The sequence below is a fragment of the Choloepus didactylus genome, chromosome 22 (assembly GCF_015220235.1).
Source record: "Choloepus didactylus isolate mChoDid1 chromosome 22, mChoDid1.pri, whole genome shotgun sequence".
NCBI classification, from domain to species: Eukaryota; Metazoa; Chordata; class Mammalia; order Pilosa; family Megalonychidae; genus Choloepus; species Choloepus didactylus.
The window spans coordinates 3,879,832-3,899,352 of NC_051328.1; positions in this window are offsets into that span (position 1 = coordinate 3,879,832).

Genomic DNA, 19,521 nt, shown 5'->3' on the forward strand with positions numbered 1-19,521 from the left:
TTTACACATGAATTCTCCAGGTCCCTTACATCCTTCATGAGAATTTTTTAATTTAGGGTTTTCATTTTAATAATTTAGGAAGAATTAATAAAAGTATCATATTATCTGGACAACTACCTCACAACTCTCTATATGGATAATTAAAAAAAAAAAAAGAAGGTTTAAGTGTAGCATTTAGGGTGTAGTGTGACCACTGGAAGAACTAAAGCTACAGCGGTTAAAAGGGATATTTCTGGTGAGGAAGACGGGGAGGGGGCCATCTAGGTGGAAGACAGGGAAGCTGATTTTCATTTGAATTATTTTAAACCATGTACCTTGCATTACTTTAATAATTAAAAATAATAAGGACAATAGAAAGGTCTTTAAGGACAGAGACAAAGTCTGTGTGATCTTTGAGAAAGAACGCAGGCTTGGAAGTTATACTGCCTCAACTCGAGTACTAAACAGTGACCCCTGACAAGTAATTGAACACTTTGCCTCAGTTTCCTCAACTATAATAACAGTCTTCTCTGTAAATGCCTGTAAAGTGTTCTCTCCAAATACATGTAAAGCATTTAGAACAGGGTTTTGGCTTGAGTGGACAGAAAGAACTGGAAAGGGTTTGGGAGATGGAGACAGGTGGACAGAATGATGGCACCCTAAAGATGTTCATGTCCTGACTCCCGAAGCCTGTGAATCTATTTCCTGACATGGAGAGACTTTGCAGATTGATTAAATTAAGGCTCTTGAGATGGGGAGAGTATCCTGGATTACGAAGGTGGGCCCAGTGTGATACAAACACCTTTATAAGGGAAAGAGGGAGGCAGGAGGGTCAGAGAAGGAGATAGGATGACAAAAGCAGAAGTCCCAGAGTCAGAGATGTGAAGCTGCCACCACAAGCCAAGGAATATGGGTGCCCTCTAGAAGCTGGAAAAAGCAAAGAAACGGATTCTCCCCTGGAGCCTCCAGAAGGAAGAAGCCCTGTCAACACCTTGACTTGTGACAGTGAGATTGACTTCAGACTCCTAACCTCAAGAACAGTAGGATGAAAAAAATGTGTTGTCTTAAGCCAGAAGTTTGTGGCAACTTTTACAGCAAACTAATGCAGAGGCAGACACAAAAGGAACCCTAAACCCCGAGGAACCGCTGAGGATATCCCCCTTTCAAATATCACAGCACATCTGGAAACACAGCAAAGCTGTCCCTGGGCAAATCGGCCATCCAAGAGGAAGGAGAAGGGGGCCCCCATCGGTTCAGTTCTATTAAGACAGAAGAAGCCACTCAAGGTCACTGAACTCCGTGTTTACATGAATACAGTCTCACAGCCTTTTATTCCCTTGATCCTATTGAAAGAAAACAAATGCCTGTATGCAAATATTCTAGTAAAACTGTCCCTACATGTTTAAATAGTTGATTCCTAGTAACCGTTTCTTTGGCAATCAATAAAAAATAGCTTCTTCCCACTTTGTTTCTTAATCAAGAGACTTTCCAGCATGTGTGTGTGTGTGTGTGTGTGTGTGTGTGTGTGTGTGTATTCATGGACAATTTTCTTTTCTTTCTCTTTCTTTCTTTTAATAAAAATGTAACTTTCCAAGATATCCTGAAAATAGCGCTCAGGCTTACAACATTACAGCTTTAATGAGCCAAGAATTCTATTTTTTCCCTATTACACAGAACAATAATTCTTAGCTTAAAATTTCAAAGCACTTCACAAGCATTTAATTAATCCTCTCCACTGCCAGAGAGAAGGAAACTGATATTCATAGTATCTCATCCTGACATCCTTTAATTTGGCAGGACTTCCTGTTGGCTTAGAAAAACAGTGTCTGTACCACGAAGGTTATTTGGGCCACATTGCTTAATCAGGCCTCCTTTCCTAATGAAACCTGGTGATCGGAGTGGTTTTAAATTGCCGTTTCCTCAGGGATTAGATGGGGCAGAGGGAGCTGCTTTGAGCCTGGAAGAGAAATGGCACCGATTCCCTCAGAGAAATGAAAAGCTCGTCTGCACCGAACCAGCGAGATGGGCTTGTGATTAAGGCCTGTTGTGAATTGCATCATCAGAGCCTGATTCACTCGGTGGAACTGGGGCACGATAGGTATCTTCTCAGAACTCAGCTCTCCTGGGGCCCAGAGAAAATCAGCAGCTGAATTTCACTGTGTGCCCTTTGCTGGGTCCCTGGGATGCGTGGGAAGCTCGGAGAAGCCTATTTTCCTCTCCACTCAGACCTGCTTCCTGCTGAAGGTGTAATGACAACAGACCAGCCACGCAACCACTCGGTCCAAACCTGACCCTCCGCCAGGCGGACTCACAGGTGGGGCCTTTTCCCTGCACAGCCTCCCACCACTCTCTTCCAGACCCACCCCACTTACTACAATTTCCACTGGCTAATCTCTTCCTACTACACCTTATCAGTTACACAGTGGCCAGAATGATGGCAAATCCCATTTTCAATTCAAGGAAACAAAACTCAAGAAATATGCTTTGAGTTCCTGCTCCCGAGCCAAGGCACCGCAGGATCCTGAATGAGATAATGTTTCTGACCTCAAGAAACTTAATTAAGATGAATAGCCACATAACCATAATACGAGTAAAGTAGTGGAGGTTTCAGAAAGCTGTTCTTGAGAGGAGAGGACACCAAGAGAGGGGTAGGGAGAGAAAAATACCATTTGTGGGGGGTAGGAGGAATTATTGCAGCATTCTTAACAAAGGCAGTATTTCGTGTGACTCTTAAAGGATGTAATTTTAACAAGGATGATGGCAAGGGGGTATTCCAGACCAAGGGACTGGAAAACATGCAGTGTGCTTGGGGAGACAGAAGCCCAGTTTGGCTGGCCTGGGGGATCTGCAACCGCACAGTTAGGTTGAATCAGGTTGTAGACATTTATGGACAATAAGCAATTATTGCTGTGTTACCCCAACTTAGATAATTCTTGTACCACTCCCAGAATATTTTCCAGACCCACAAATCATCTGTACTCTTATTTATTTCACGTTATTCTTAAATCAATTCACTGTTTTATGTTTAAATTAAAAGAACACCATATATCAGGGGTCGGCAAATGGCCTACTAGCCAAATCCAGCCCATCACCATCTGTTTTTGCATTGCACATAAGGTGAGAATGGTTTTTGCATTTCTAAATTGTTGAAAAAAATCAAAAGAAGAATAATTGTTCATGATGTGAAAATTGAAATTCAAATATGCAACTCAAAAGTTTGGTGTCCATAAATCCAGTGTTATTGGGACACAGCCATGCCCATTCATGTACATATGGTCTGTGGCCACTTTCATGCTACAACAGCAGAGTTGTAGCTGTAACACAGACCACATGGCCCGTGTAGCCTAAAATACCTACTATATGGCCACTGTGATGGTTTGGAGGCTTTATGGACCCAGAAGAGCATGTTCTTAAAGCGAATCCATTTCTATGGGTGTAGACCTATTGCGGGTGGGCCCTTATTGATAGATTATTTCAGTTGAGGCATATTCCAGATGGGACTTAATCCTCTTACTGGAGTCCTTTATAAGAGGATGAAATTCAGAGAAACACACAGAAGCTAAGAGAGAAAACCACAGAAACAGGAAGCCACTGTAGCCAGAAGCTGGAAGCAACAAAGCCCAGAAAAGACAGAAGAGACCCGTCAGTGCCACCACGTGCCTTGCCACCTGACTGACGAGTCCAGGTATCGTCTTGATCATGCCTTGATTTGGACATTTTCACAGCCTCAGAACTGAAAGCTTGTAAGCTAATAAATTTCCATTGTTAAAAGCCAGCCCATTTATGATATATTGCATTTCCGCAGCTTTAGCAAACTAAAACAGCCATTTACTGAAAAAGTTTGCCAACCCCTGTTCTATACTAACATATACATTAGGAAAACCTGCCATTTGTCATAAATGAAAATTAACTGGAAAAACACTTTTTACATAACATAACACCAAAGGTACAAAACTCAAGTGACACCTTGAAAAAGCACTAAAAATTATTGAGTACCTACTTTGCAGCAGAGACTTTTTGCTAAGCACTTTCATACCGGATAGTTATAATAGAAACTGCAATGTATTTCAAGGTTTAATGTGAACAAGCTCAGTACTTTAAATACAGTATCTCATTTAATCCTCAAAACACGTTATTGGAGATGATGCAATCCCTCTGTTTAGAGGTAAGAGAACAGAGGCCCACAGAAGTGAAGCAGTTTGTCCGAGGTTACACCAGTAGTGGCACATCCAGGATTTCTTCCCAGCTCATGGGATTTGGAGCCTATTTCATGTTAAACATTAAACCATCACTACCTCGCATACCCCACTCTCGGTACCAAAATCTGTTCTAGTTTGCTAATGCTGTGGAATGCAAAACACCAGAGATGGATTGGCTTTTACAAAAGGGGGTTTATTTGGTTACACAGTTACAGTCTTAAGGCCATAAAGTGTCCAAGGTAACACATCAGTGATCGGGTACCTTCACTGGAGGATGGCAAATGGCATCTGGAAAACTTCTGTTAGCCGGGAAGGCACGTGGCTGGCGTCTGCTCCAAAGTGCTGGAATGGAAAAGTCCATTCCAGGAGGAGCCTGTAACCAGGAGGAGCCACTGGAAGTTTTTAGTCAAGGAGAGTGACATACTCAGAGCCCTACTGTACTAGGACCAATCTGGTCAAGGCGAGCAGGAAGGACTGGAGTGGGTACCCTAAAAACAGAGAACAGTTAGGAAACTGAGAGTAGATTAGCAGAGTGGTGGTGGTAAAACCCAAAGGGCTCAGCAGTGAGCTGAGGGTCAGAGTGCCTGAGGTTTTGCATCTTAGTGGCTGGGAATGGTAAGCTGAGGGGGAGGGAGGTGTCAAATTTAGACATGGCAGACTGAGTGGCCTCTGGATATCCAGATGGAGAAGTCCAGCAGACAAGAGGAAATTTGGGAAGGGAACTTAAGAGAATGTCATGTCTGGGAATATCACCTGCCTAGAGGGGATGGTAAAATTATGGAAGCCATTGAAATGTTCAAGGGCAAGAGTGTATAGAGAAAGAGCATCAGGGAACACCTATGCACAGGGAGCGGAAGGAGGAAAAGGATCCAGTGGAGGTGTGGGAGGAGGGAGGTGCTGGCAGGGAGCCAGATCGCAGTACCAGAGGAAAACAACTGGGAGTAAAAAGGATTTTTAAGAAGGCTGGAGATCTGTGTATTCCTGTGGGCAGGGAGAATGAATTAGTTAAAAGGAGAGACAAGGTACACAGGGAATGGTGATGACTCAAAGACCCAAGAGAAGCAGAAGGTAGTGGCGAAAAGAACAGGGAGCAGGGTTAGCCTTTCCAAGGAAGAGACACACCTGTCTTGGTTAGTGTGGCAGCTTAAAAATATGTCCAGAAATTCTTTAAATTCTCCTCCCTTTAAAAAATGGAGCTTAATTCCCCTCCCCTTGAGTGTGGGTTGGACTCAGTGTCTATTTCTAAAAATAAAATAAGGCAAAAGTGATGGTGTGTGTTCTGGTCTGCTAATGCTGCCAGAATGCAAAATACCAGAAATGAGTTCCTTCTGTTTGTCAGCTCATTTACAAGGCCCCAGTAATCTAATTCAGACCCACCCTGAATGGGCAGGCCAACACCTCCAAGGAAATTATCCAATCAGAGTCATCACCACAGTTGGGTGGGGCACATCTCCATGGAAACACTCAAAGAATTACAATCTAATTAACACTGATATGTCTGCCCACACAAGATTACATCAAAGATAATGGCGTTTGGGGGGACATAATACATTCAAACTGGCACAGCTTTTATAAAGGGGGTTTATTTGGTTACACAGTTACAGTCTCAAAGCCATAAAGTGTCCAAGGTAACGCATCTATAATCGGGTACCTTCACTGAAGGATGGCCAATGGCATCCGGAAAACCTCTGTTAGCTCGGAACGCACGTGGCTGGCGTCTGCTTGCTCCCAGGTTGCGTTTCAAAATAGCGTTCTCCAAAATGTTGCTCTTGGGGCGCTCTGTCCTCTCTTAGTGGCAGCTCCTCTTCAAAATGTCACTCTCAGTTGCTCTCAGGTCCTTCTGTCTGTGAATTCCTTTATAGGACTCCAAGTGATCCAATTAACACCCACCCTGAATGTGCGGGGTAACATCTCCATGGAAATTATCCAATCAAATGTTTCACTGACAGTTGATTGAGTCACATCTCCATGGAAACACTCAATCAAAGGATTCCAATATAATCAACACTAACACATCTGCCCCCACGAGACTGCATCAAAGAATATGGCTTTTTGCAGGACACAATATATCCAAACTAGCATAGTATATCACTTCTGAGAAATGCCATTAGAAAGCACTGTGGCTTCCTCCTTGTTCTTTATTTCTCAGGTCACTTGCTTTAGGGATCCAGCCACTTTGTCATGAGAATGTTCAAGCTTCCCTATGGAGAAGTCTGTGTGGTGAGCAATCTAGGCCTGTTATCAATGGTTACTGAGAAATTGGGGCCTCTTGCCCACAGCCATGTGAGTGCACTATCTTGGAAGTGGAATCTCCAGCCCCTGTCAAGTCTTCAGATGATGGCAAACCTGGCCAACAGCTTGGTGGCAAGTTCATAAGAGACTCTGCCCCAGAACCTATCATCTAAGCCACTCCCAAATTCCTGACCCACAGAAACTAAGAGATAACACGGGTGTTCTTTTAAGCTGCCAGGTTTGGGGGCAATTTGACAGACATCAATAAATAACTAATACATTCAACCATAGGAGCTTCCTGGCCAGGAATCAATAGAGTTTCTCCCTTTCTTAGAATATCCTAGAAATTGAAAACCTAAAGACACCCCAAGGACTCCTATCCCAATTCTCCAGAGGACCTGGTCCCAAATCACAGCCAGTGGCTAGCAGAACTCACCCAAAGATCCACATTTTCAAATTTTCCATTCAAAGTGAGATGTCTCTGCCAAGCTTCACGACCATTCCTCCTGTAAGCATTTCCCATCCACTCATCCAACAAGTATCAGTTGAGTACCTACTCTCTCTAGGCACAGCAATACAACATTGAACGAGCCAGACCTGCTCTCTAGAATTTATATTTGAATGGAAAAAGGCAGCCATTATACAAATAAGCATATAAATAAGATCATTTCAGACAGCAGCAAATGTTTTGAATAAAGCGATGGATGAGATTGACTGGATGGAGAGAGTGCTAGTGCTACTACAGGTGGGAACAAGTAATAGGGTCACACCTAACATTTGTGGGGACCACACCAAGAGTGCAAAATGGAGGCCCAAGACCTTACATGCAAATATTTAAAAAGTATAAATAAAATTAATAACTATTAAAAAATATGATCCATTCGCCTACCTTGACAAATATATGTCCATAAAGACATGGAAGACCACGATTGAATTTGAAACTTGCAGACTTCCCAGAGTGCTGCACAGGAACAACAGCACAGAGAAAGCAAGCTGGCCCTTAGCCTCATTCTGACCTTCTTTGCTTCCCTCCCACCCTGCTCTATCTCCCATGTCAAGGGGCCTCGTATATACCTATGTGGACACTGAAACCTTGTGTCCCAGTTCCTGCCTACCCCCTTCCAAACAGCTGTCCCTTGGTTATTTCTGAGGCAAAAGTGTGTGTCTACCTGAAGCACTATGTACCCTTTAGAGGACAGACCGAGGATAGAGATACACCTGAGCACTAAAAGCAGGCCCAGGAATATGGTCTAGGTGGGGGTTCCAAGCTCCCAGTGGGCACCTCTCCTTGGCCCCTTGAACCCTTCATCCCTTAAGATGCATGTCCAGAGGAGGACACGAGCTGGTCAGAGGGCAGTGTATTGGTTTCCTATTGCTATGAAAGCAAATTAGCACAATCTTAGTGGCTTAAAACAACACAAGCTTATCATCTTACAGTTCTGAAGGTTGGAACTCCAAAATGGGTCTCAGTGGGCTAGGGTCAAGAAGTTAGCAGGCTTGTTCCTTTTTGGAGGCTCTAAGGGATAATTTGTTCCTTGCTCCTTCAAGTTGTTGGCAGGATTCAATTCCTTGCAGTTGTAAGACTGAGGTTCCTGTTTCCTTCTGGCTGTCAGCTGAGGGCAGTTCCCAGCTTCTAGAAGCCACCTACATTTTTTGACTTGTGGATCCCTTGCCATCTTCAAAGCTGGCAGTCTGGTAGGTCAAGTGCCTCTCAAACTTTGATTCTCCCCTTCTTCCATCTAATTTCTCTAACTCATACTTCTCATTTAACCTCTTCTTCTATTTTTAAGGACCCATATGTTTAGATTGGGCCCAGTTAATCCAGGAAAATCTTCTCTTCTCAAGGTTGGCTGATTAGCAACTTTTTTTAAATTTAAACTGCTGGAGGAAAACAATTGCTAACTGAGAATTTTATATCCAGCAAGACTGTCTTTCAAAAATGAAGGAAAGATTAAAACATAGCAAAAGCTGAGAGAATTTGTCTCCTCACTAGACCTGCCCTACCAGTGCTTTTAATGGGAGTTCCTCAGACTGAAAGGAAAGGACACTATATAGTGGTTGAAGTGGCATAACGAGATAAAGACCTCCAAAAAAGACAACCGTATGGATAATTATAATTGCCGGTAATATTGTATTGTATTTTTTGGTATGTAACTCCACTTTTGACTTCTTACAGTTTCTAAAGTGCAAATGCTTAAAAACTAATGATAATGTGCTGGTTTGAATCTACTATGCACCCCATAAAAGCCATGTTCTTCTAATACAATCTTGTGGGTGCAGTCTTATTATGGGGGGGGATCTTCTGATTAGGTTGTTTCCATTGAGATATCACCCACCCAATTGTGGGTGGGACCTTTTGATTAGATTATTTCAATGGAAATGTGATCCCACCCATTCAAGTGGGTCTTAATTAGTTTACTGGAGTCTGAGAGAGAGACAGTAGAGGGTGCAGAGCTGACACAGACCCAGAACCAAGAGAGAAGCTGAGAGATGAAATCCAGAGTTTTCCCCAGAGATGCTAAGAGATGACCCCCAGATGCTTAGAGAGAAAAGCCCTAGGAGAAACAAGCAAGAATGCACAGGAGCTAAGAGGTAGCAGCTAAGAGAGACAGAAACACAGAGACAATTTGGAGAAAGCCATTGAAACCAGAAGCTAATCCCAGGAGACAAGGATCAGCAGAGCCAACCATGTGCCTTCCCATGTGACATAAGAACCCCAAATACCATCAGCCTTTCCTAAGAGAAGGAATCTACTTCCCGATGCCTTAATTGGCACATTTTCATTGCCTTAGAACTATGAATTTATGAACTAATAAACCCCCATTGTAAAAGCCGATCCATTTCTGGTATTTTGCATTTCAGTAGTTTTAGCAAACCAGAACAGATAGATCTATGGTTTTGGACATACAATGTGTATAGATATAATTTGTAACAAGTATGACTGAAAGGTAAGGGGGTGGAAAGATATAGAACAATGTATGTATATTCTATTGGAGTTAAGTTGTATCACATCAAACATGATTGTTATAGATTTAGGGTGTTAAGTTTAAACCCCACGGTAAACACATAACAAAAATCTGAAAAATATATTCAGAAGGAAATGAGAACAGATTCAAATAGGTACATACAAGAAACAAACAAATAAATATGAAAGTAGGCATTAACAGAAGAATTGCAGGACAAAAAAGGTATAAGACTTACAAAGAGCAAAATGGCAGAAGTCTTGCATTATCAGTAGTTACTTTAAATGTAAATGGACTAAACTCTCTAGTCAAAAGGCAGAGCTGGTAGAATGGATAAAAATGCCTAACCAACTATATGCTGTTTACAAAAGATATACCTTAATTCAAAGGCACAAGTAAGTTGAAAGTGAAATGATTGGAAAAAAATATACCATAGAAAGAGTAAACAAAAGAGAGCTAGGATACCTAAACTAATATCCAATAAAATAGACTTTAAGTAAACAAAACTGTTACAAGGGACAAAAGAAAGCAACTGTATACTGATAAAGGGGTCAGTTCAACAAGAAGACATAACAATTATAAATATGTATGCATCTAATGATATATCCCTGAATTATATGAAAGAAATAGTGACAGATTTAAAAGGGGAATTTGACAGTTCTACATTAACAGTAGGAGACTGTTCCAGTTTGCTAATGCTGCCTTTTTGCAAAACACCAGAAAGGCCATAAAGTGTCCAAGGTAAGTCATCAATGATTGGGTCCCTTCACTGGAGGATGGCCAATGGCATCCAGAAAACCTCTGTTAGTTGGGAAGGCACATGGCTGGTATCTGCTCCAGAGTTCTGGTTTCAAAATGGCTTTCTCCCAGGATGTTCCTCTCTAGGCTGCAGCTCCTCTCTCAGCTCCTGTGCATTCTTCAGTGTCCCTCTTGGCTGCAGCAAGCTTGCTCCTTCTGTCTGAGCTTATACAGTGCTCTAGTAAACTAATCAAGGCCCACGCTGAATGGGCAGGGCCACACCTCCATGGAAATTATCTCATCAGAGTTATCACCCACAGTTGGGTGGGTCGCATATCCATGGAGACACTCAAAGAATTACAATCTAATCAACACTATGTCTGCCCACACAAGATTGCATCAAAGATAATGGCATTTTGGGGGACATAATACATTCAAAGTGTCACAGAGACTTTAATACACCACTTTCAAAAATGGATAGAACATCTAGACAGAAGATCAATAAGAGAATAGAAGAGTTGAATAATACCCAAAACCAACTAGACCTAGCAGACATAAACAGAGCATTTTACTCAACAGCAGCAGAATGCACATTCTTTAGTGCACATGGATCAGTCTCCAAGACAGACCACATATTGGGTCACAAAACAAGTCTCAATAAATTAAAAAAAAACTGAAATCACACAATGTATCATATGATGGAATGAAGCTAGAAATCAATAACAGAGAGACAGAACTGGAAGATTCACAAATATGTGGAAATTAAACAATGCACCCTTAAACAACCAATGGATAAAAGAAGAAATTACAAGGCAAATTAGGATATATCTTGAGGCAAATGAAAATGAATACATAACATACCAAAATTTATGGGATGCTGCAAAGGCAGTGTTGAGAGAGAAATTTATAGCTCTAAATGCTTACATTAAAAAAGAAGACAAATCTCAAATCAGAGACCTAACCTCACAGCTGGAGGATGTAGTAAAAGAGCAAACTAAATTCAAAGAGAGCAGAAGGAAGGAAATAACAAAAATTAGAATGGAGATAAATGAAACAAGGAATTAAAAATGATAGAATCAATGAAGCTAATGTTGGTTCTTTGAAAAATCAATAAAATCTACAAATCTTTAGCTAGACTGACAAAAATACAAAGCGAGAGTATGCAAATGTGCTGGTTTGAATGTATTATGTTCCCAAAACACCATTTTCTTTGACGTAATCTTGTGTGGGCAGAAGTATCAGGGTTGATTAGATCGGAATTCTTTGAGTGTTTCTGTGGAGATGCACCCCACCCAACTGTGGGTGATGATTCTGACTGGATAATTTCCATGGAGGTGTTACCCCAACCATTCAGGGTGGATCTAAATTAAATCACTGGAGCCACATAAATGAGCTCACAAACAGAAGGAACTCAGTGTAGCTGTGAGTGACATCTTGAAGAGCAACTGAGAGTGACATTTTGAAGAGGACCTACAGCCAAGAGGGACACTTTAAAGAACACACAGAAGCCGAGAGAGTAGCTGCAGATGAGAGACAGTTTGAAGATGGCCGTTGAAAGCAGACTCTTACTCTGGAGAAGCTAACAGAGGACAAAACACCCCAAGAGCAACTAAGAGTGACATTTTTGAGGAGCCGAAGCCTAGAGAGGAACATCCTAGGAGAAAGCCATTTTGAAATCAGAACTTTCGAGCAGACACCAGCCATGCGCCTTCCCAGATAACAGAGATTTTCCAGACACCATTGGCCATCCTCCAGTGAAGGTAGCCTTTGTTGATGGACACTTTATGGCCTTAAGATGTAACTTTGTAACCAAAGAAACCCCCTTTTATAAAAGCCAATCCATTTCTGGTGTTTTGCATTCTGGCAGCATTAGCAAAATAGAACAGCAAATAACTGGAATTAGCAATTAAAGGGGGGCCATTACTACTGATTCTTCAGAAATAAAAAGGATTCTAAGAGGATATTAAGAACAAATGTATGCCAACAAATTAAATAACCTAGATGAAATGGACAAGTTCCTAGAATCATACAAAATACCTACACTGACTCAAGAAGAAATGAGATCTCAATAGACCAATAAGAAGTAAAAAGATTGGATCAGTAATCTAAAGCCTCCTAACCAAGAGAAGCTCAGGTCCAAAGAGCTTTACTGGTGAATATTACTGACATTAAAAGAAGAATTAACACCAATCCTTCTCAAGCTTTCACAAAAAATTGAGGGAACACTTCCTAATGCATTCTATGAGGCCAAAATCACCCTAATACCAAAGGTAGATAAAGACACCACAAGAAAAGAAAATTACAGACCTATATCTGTTATGATATAGATGCAAAATTTATTTCAAAGCTACAGTAATCAAAACAACCTGGTATTGCCACAAGGACAGACATATAGACCAATGGAATCAAACTGGGAGTTCAGAAATAAACCCTCACATCTATGGTCCCGGGGGCTGTTTCAGTTCACTAAAGCTGCCAAAATGCAATATACCAGAAATGGATTGTCTTTTACAATAGGGGTTTATTAGTTCATAAATTTACAGTTGTAAGGCCATGAAAATGTCCCAATTAAGGCATCAGGAGGATGATACCTTCTATGAGGAAAGGTTGATGGCATCTTGGTTTCCTCTGTCACATGGGAAGGCACATGGCTGGAGACTGTTGGTCCTCTCCCAGGTTTAGTTTCTGGTTTCCATAGCTTTCCCCAAAATGTCTCTGGGATTCTGTCTTAGCTTCTCTTGTGGGTCCTTCTTGCTTCTCCTGGGGCAAACTCTAGATATTCTCTCGTAGGTTCTCTCTTAGCTTCTCCCAGGGGCAAACTCTGGATTACATATCTTAGCTTCTCTCCAAAATGTCTCTCTCAGTTTCTCTGAGCTCTCTCTCTCTCTCCATTAACTCTCTTAAAGGACTCCAATAAAGGATTAAGACCCACCTTGAATGGTGAGGTCACATCTCCATGGAAATAATCTAATCAAAAGTTCCCACCCACAATAGGTCTGCCCCTGCAAGAGTGGATTAAAAGAACATAGTCTTTTGTGGGGTACACAACAGATTCAAACCAGCACAGGGACAGTCTCCACAATGGGGAAAGAATAGTCTCTTCAACAAATGCAACAAATGGTTCTGGGAAAACTAGATATCCATAGGCAATGAATGAAAGTAGAGCCCTACCTCACACCATATATAAAAAGGAAATTAAAATGGATCAAAGACCTATATATATAAGTACCAAAACCATAAAACTCCTAGAAGAAAACATAGGGAAGCACTTTCAGAGTCTTATGTTATGCAATGGTTTCTTAGGTTTTACACCAAAAGCACAAGTAACAACAACAACAACAACAACAAAGATACACAAATGAGACTTCATCAAAATTAAAAAATTTTGTCCTCAAAGACAACCTACAGAATTTGATCAAAATTTCAGAAACTACATATCCAATAAGCATTTACTATCCAGAATATATAATGAAATCTTACAACTCAACAACAAAAATGTTAAATAATAAAAACCAGACAAAATACTCAAATAGAAATTTCTCCAAAAAAGATATACAAATGGCCAATAAACTCATGAAAAGGTGCTCAAAATCATTAGCCATTAAGGGAATGCAAATCAAAACCACAATGAGATACTATTTCATACTCCCTAGGATGGATATTGTGCTCATTTGAATCTATTATGTACCCCACATAGCCATGTCCTTTAATATAATCTTGTGTGGGCAGACTTGTTAGTTTTTTGATTAGGGTGGGACACTTGATTAGGTTGTTTCCATGGAAATGTGATCCACCCAACTGTAGGTGAAACTTTTGATTAGATTACTTCCATGGAGGTGTGGCCCCGCCCAGTCAAGGTAGGTCTTGATTAATTCACTGGAGTACTTAAGAGAGCCCAAGAGCTGATGCTTGGAAACGCTTGGAGATGCAGATAGAAAGACGTCTGGAGACGCTAAGCTAAGAGATGAAGGCCAGAGTTTGCCCTGGAAAAGCTAAGAGAAGACTCCCAGATGCTTAGAGAGAAACACTGCAAGGGAACCAAGAAGAGAGCTGAGAGAAGCTAAGAGAGACAGAGGCCCAAGAAAGGATGCACAGAGGCTGTGAGGGAGAAGCTAAGAGAGACCAAGGCCCAGAGACATTTTGGAGAAAGCCTTTTTGAAACACAACCCAGGAGCAAAGGACCATGAGATGCTGGCCATGTGCCTTCCCAGCTGACAGAGGTATTCCAGACGCCACTGGCCTTCCTTCAATGAAGGTATCCTCTTGTAGATGCCTTAGTTTGGACACTTTTATGGCCATAGAACTTAGGTTGTTTTTAGCCTAATAAATCCCCTTTATAAAAGCCATTTTGAGTATTTTGCATAATGGCAACATTAGCAAATCTGAACAGATATTATTTAAAAAACAGAAAATTACAAGTGTTGGAGAGGATGTAGAGAAATACACATGGAAGGAAGGAAGGGAGGGAGGGAGGGAGGGAGGTTAGTTGGTTATGGTGGAGAATAGGAGGAGCACAGGACTTAATTCCAGACTCCTAAAGGTAATTCCAGACTAATGTGCAAAATGTCTGTTTTTTTCTGGGATGTTTCCGGGATTAAAGCATGGCTGTGTAGAATCATCTGTGGCCAGGGCTGTGCAGGTACAACTATTCTCTAGCACCTTCAAACATACCTTTTGAAGAAAATTTCTTTCCTCTCCATTCTATCTTGGGCAACTCTCTTAAAATATGTGACCATTTCTTGTTTCGTGGAGTTCACACTTTCTAGGTTCTTTGAAGGAGGCTTTTGGGATGAAAACAAACTAGAAATGGAAAAGCAAGAGGTCAATTTGATAGCGAACTCATTAAGAAATTCTAGAATTAAAAAGGCTCCAATCTGTAGGCAATTCCTTGATTCCCTCTCTTTTGCTGGTGAAATATGCCAACCAAAATGATTTTCTAAACACAAAGAGGAAAAATACTGGGTTTCTTTGCCCAGTTGAAGTATTTCCTTTCTCTAATTAATGGCACAAATTTTTCCTGTCCTCCTCCACCTGATATAATAAGATTTAATAGAAAAGCACAGGGTATTTTGTGAAAATCCACAGTTGGATACCAAATTTTTGGCCTAGGAAAATGAGATATTCAAATAGTGAAGAGTTGAGCCCTTGCCACGGAACCTGAACACTTGGTAGGTGTGTAGGCATGTCAGGTTTCTAGATGTCCTTCCACCAGCCGGGTAAGTATTGCCAGAACCGAAGGCAATGAGAGAGAGTGTCTGGGCTGAGACATGATGCAAAAGCCCAAGGTGAGTAGACATCTTGTTAAGCAAGTCTTTGACTCGACAGCTTTCAAATAATTTTTTGTGATTAAAAAAATTTTTTTAACTATGTTAATTTTTTTTTTCTTGGAAAGATATAAGATCTAAGTGATTACATTTTTTCTGGATATTCAGGAACAATGCAAGACATTGTGCATCTGACACCCTTCAGGGCTTTGTTGTTATGGCAACGGGGATGGGCAAGCATAGATTTTGTGACACTGAGGCCCTCAAAGTCAATATAAGGATGTGCATTTGTGAAACTCAGGTTGTGAGAGGAAAAAGCAAATAAACACTGTCCCTTCTTGCTCCCTGGCTGGGACTGCACTAAAGAGTCCATTAAATTAATTGACAGAGGCCCTGCTGGGGAGCTGACAAAACTCAGCAGGGTTAGGTTTCTCTAACTCTTTCCCTTGATGGAGATATCTCAGAGGATATCTCACATCTCCTCCCTTGTGTCTCAGCAAAGCAGGGCCACGAAAGCCTCCCAATGGCAGTGCAAAGTCTGGGGACTGGAAAAGAACTCCAAGCCCTGCACCCTGGAAGCTCACAAAGTCAAGTACCTTCTTTCTGAGTTTCCCCATCTGTGAAGTGCAAGTGTTGGCCTAGAAACTCTTCCAGCTCTAATTCTGTGTGTATAGGCAAATTTTTAAAAAGCATAAAAGCTCTGGGAAGACTTAGCATTTATTGAAAATCTACTTTGTGCAGGCACTTTACATTAACTCATTTAATTCTCAGGTATGCTGTTTTCCCCAGTTTTAAAATGAGGAAATGAAGTTCAGGAACTGTAACTCGCCTAACTGAGGTAATTACGGTTGGGCAGTCCTATAGCCAGACTTACCGAGGTCTCTCTGGTGCAAAGTCCATTTCTATCACCTCTTATTTGTTTACCACCTTTTGTCACGAGTCATCAACCCTGACAGACCTGCTGGATATGACAGATGAAGCCGTTCTGCCCTCCCTGCGAGGCCTTCAGTGTCTGAGTTTTGAAGGTACATTTCACAGTCTTTGCTTTCCTACAGCCTTGTTCTCTGGGCCACTTGGTCTCTTAAGTGGACGGCAAACATGTGTTGAACCCTTATTTGGACCAGGCACTGTGCTGGGCTCTTACATGCCCCTCTGACCCCCATTACAGATCTATGAGCTAGATCCCATTGTCACCATTGTTTTACAGGGGGCAAAACAGACCCAGCAAAGTGAGGGCGCTCAGGCTGCACAGCTCAGCTGTGATAGGAACGCAGACCCTCTCCCATGTTAAGCTCCACTGCTGCCCTTTGATGAAAGAAAGGGTCATTCCCCTAAGCACTGTGGAGGCTCCAGAAGCCAAACAGGATCAGCTGTTACCCACAACCCATACTCCAGTAGCTGAGAATGTGGATCCGACTCATCCAGCTCCACGGTTGTTTTCTGACCGCCCATTCTGTTGTAGCATCATCTGCTTTCAGACAGAGCCAAAGGGCTCACTAGAAACCAGGTTTTTTTTGTTTTGTTTTGTTTATTGTAGCATATATACCATATAAATTTTCCATTTTAACCATTTTTAAGTGTGTAATGCAGTGACATTACTTTCACCGTGGTGTGCTACCATCACCAACTTCCATTACTAAAACTTTTTCATCATCCAAAACAGAAACTCTGTGCCCATTAATCAATAACTCCCCATTCCCCCCTCCTCTTCCCAAACACTGGTAACCTCCGATTTACTTTCTATATCTATGAATTGGCCTGTTCTAGCTATTTCATATAAGTAGAATCATACAATAATTATCCTTTTGTGTCTGGCTTCTTTCACTTAGCATAATGTTTTCAAGTTTCATCTATTTTGTAGCATAGATCAGAAGTTCATTCCTTTTATGTATGGCTGTATAATATTCCACTGTATGTATAACCACATTTCATTTATCCATTCATCTGTCGATGGACACTTAGTTTGTTTCCACCTTTTGGCTATTATGAGTAACGTTACTGTGAGCATTGGTGGACAAGTATCTGTTTAGTCTCTGTTTTCAATTTTTTGGAATTAAATTTGTGGAGGACTGGAGTCTCCACAGTCCTTAGGGGAATGACCCTTTCTTTCATCAAAGTTCTAGGAGTAGAACTTACTGGTCCTATAGCAATTCTATGTTTAACTTTTTGAGGTACTGCCAAAATGGTTTCTACACCATTTCACATTCCCACCAGCACCGCACATGGGTTCCAGTTTCTCCACGTTCTTGCCAGTCCTTGTTATTTTCTGATTTTAAAACAATATCTATTCTAGTGGGTGTGAAATGGTATCTCACTGTGGCTTTGATGTGCGTTTCCCTAATGGGAATAATGCTGAGCACCTGTTCATGTGCTTATTGACCAGGAACTGACTTTAGCTCAATGTTCCCTTCACTCACCTGGATGATCCTTGAACATCTGAACTTTGGACACTGGAACAAGGAGGTGTCCCTCTGAATAGCTGTATTTCCATTTCTGTCATGTAACCCAGAACCCTGTGTAAACCTTCCAATGAATTTTCACTGACTAGAATAAAATCTAAACTCTTGAACCTGACTTATACCTTATACCCTTGCATACCTCTTACCCTCCATCTACACATGATTAAAAAACTCCAGTGTAAGCTTATTCGTCACCCCTTAAGAGAGGCCTTTCAGTTTGCACATTAATTTATTTTCTGACCATCCCGCCCTCTCCAACCAAGAAGCAAACAGTAAATACTGGCTTTACTTGAATTTGCTGCTGTTTAGTTATTCTGATTCTTGTTGATGACCTCATGAGCAAAAGTAGAACCCCAACTTTGGGAGACAATTCTCCAGGGGTCTCTTGCATAGAACAGAGGCACTGACTGCCTTTGTTCTGGATTGTCTTTTCAAGGATGCTTGGATAGTGATCAGAGTTTGAAGACAGAAATATTACCTCCCTCCAGAGCAAAGGGCAGGGTTGTGTACAGCTTTGGAAGATAGAGGGGGTATCTTTCTCCAGAGCAAAGGGCAGGCATACTTACTGCCCAATATAAAAGATTTGGGCTCCCTAAGCTCAGGGTTCCTCTTCTGTACTGCAATCCACTGAGAATGCAGTGTTACCTGGTCCTCTTCACGTCATCTTGTGGGGATTGGGACTCGGGGAACTAACACAAAAATGCTAACACTCTGGCTCCTGCAATTACTGAAGTAATCAAGTCTTTTGTCTCTGGCCCAGACATCTCATGTCTTCTGCCAGCATCCATGAAACCTTGGCAGACTAACTAGTTAGCTTGCAAGTGAGGTAAAATTCCACCCTTTACATTGGGTACAAGCTCCAAGCTTGCTTCAGGTGACACAATTTTGCTTCACTCATGCTCCCAGTATCCAGTGAACAGCACAGGGTTACAGCATCCTGGAGTCTGTGCTATTTCTGGGCTACAAAATTACCGGGGAGTTTATTTAGAAGCTGTCACAACACCATAAGGTGGCACAAAAGAGAACCTCATTAGCATTGCAATGTTTATAAGCTTTGCAGTACAAAAATGTTATAAATTTTGCATCATCCTCAGAAAAAAGCAGAAAACGGGTGAGGCTTATCTGGCACCTTGCCCTCTCTTTCTGCGCATCTGTGTTGTCCAATTTCACTGCCCTCCTCCAGGTCACTGGGCAGCACTGTGGGTTTCCTTTCCATATCCTGATGGAGCTACCTGGGGGGGTGGAGGTGGGTGGCGGGAGAAGCGACTCTTTCTACATTGCATATTTGTGTGTTTTTGTAATTGTATAGAATTAGCAGTTATGCCTTTAAAATAAAAAGATTTTTAAATACTAAAAATAAAACTCAATCATTATAATGGCAAAAATAAATTCTAATATCAAATGAAACGGAAGAAGAAAATTTCAGGACCAGATAAACATTTCAGATATTAGTTTCTCCCATCCTCCTCCTGTTTTATAAATAGATTATTTTTTAATAGGGGTGGGGAATCAATAGTTGGGCCAAACAAAAAAGAGCAGAAAGAAGTTCTTTAAACATTCCACCATTCACTGATTTAAAGAAAAATGCTATGCTCCTACCTATGCTAAGCTCAGTGGGGAATTGAAACATGTATGAATCTTTTCCCTACCTTTAAGGGATTGATCATCTCATAAGGGGAGTGACTTG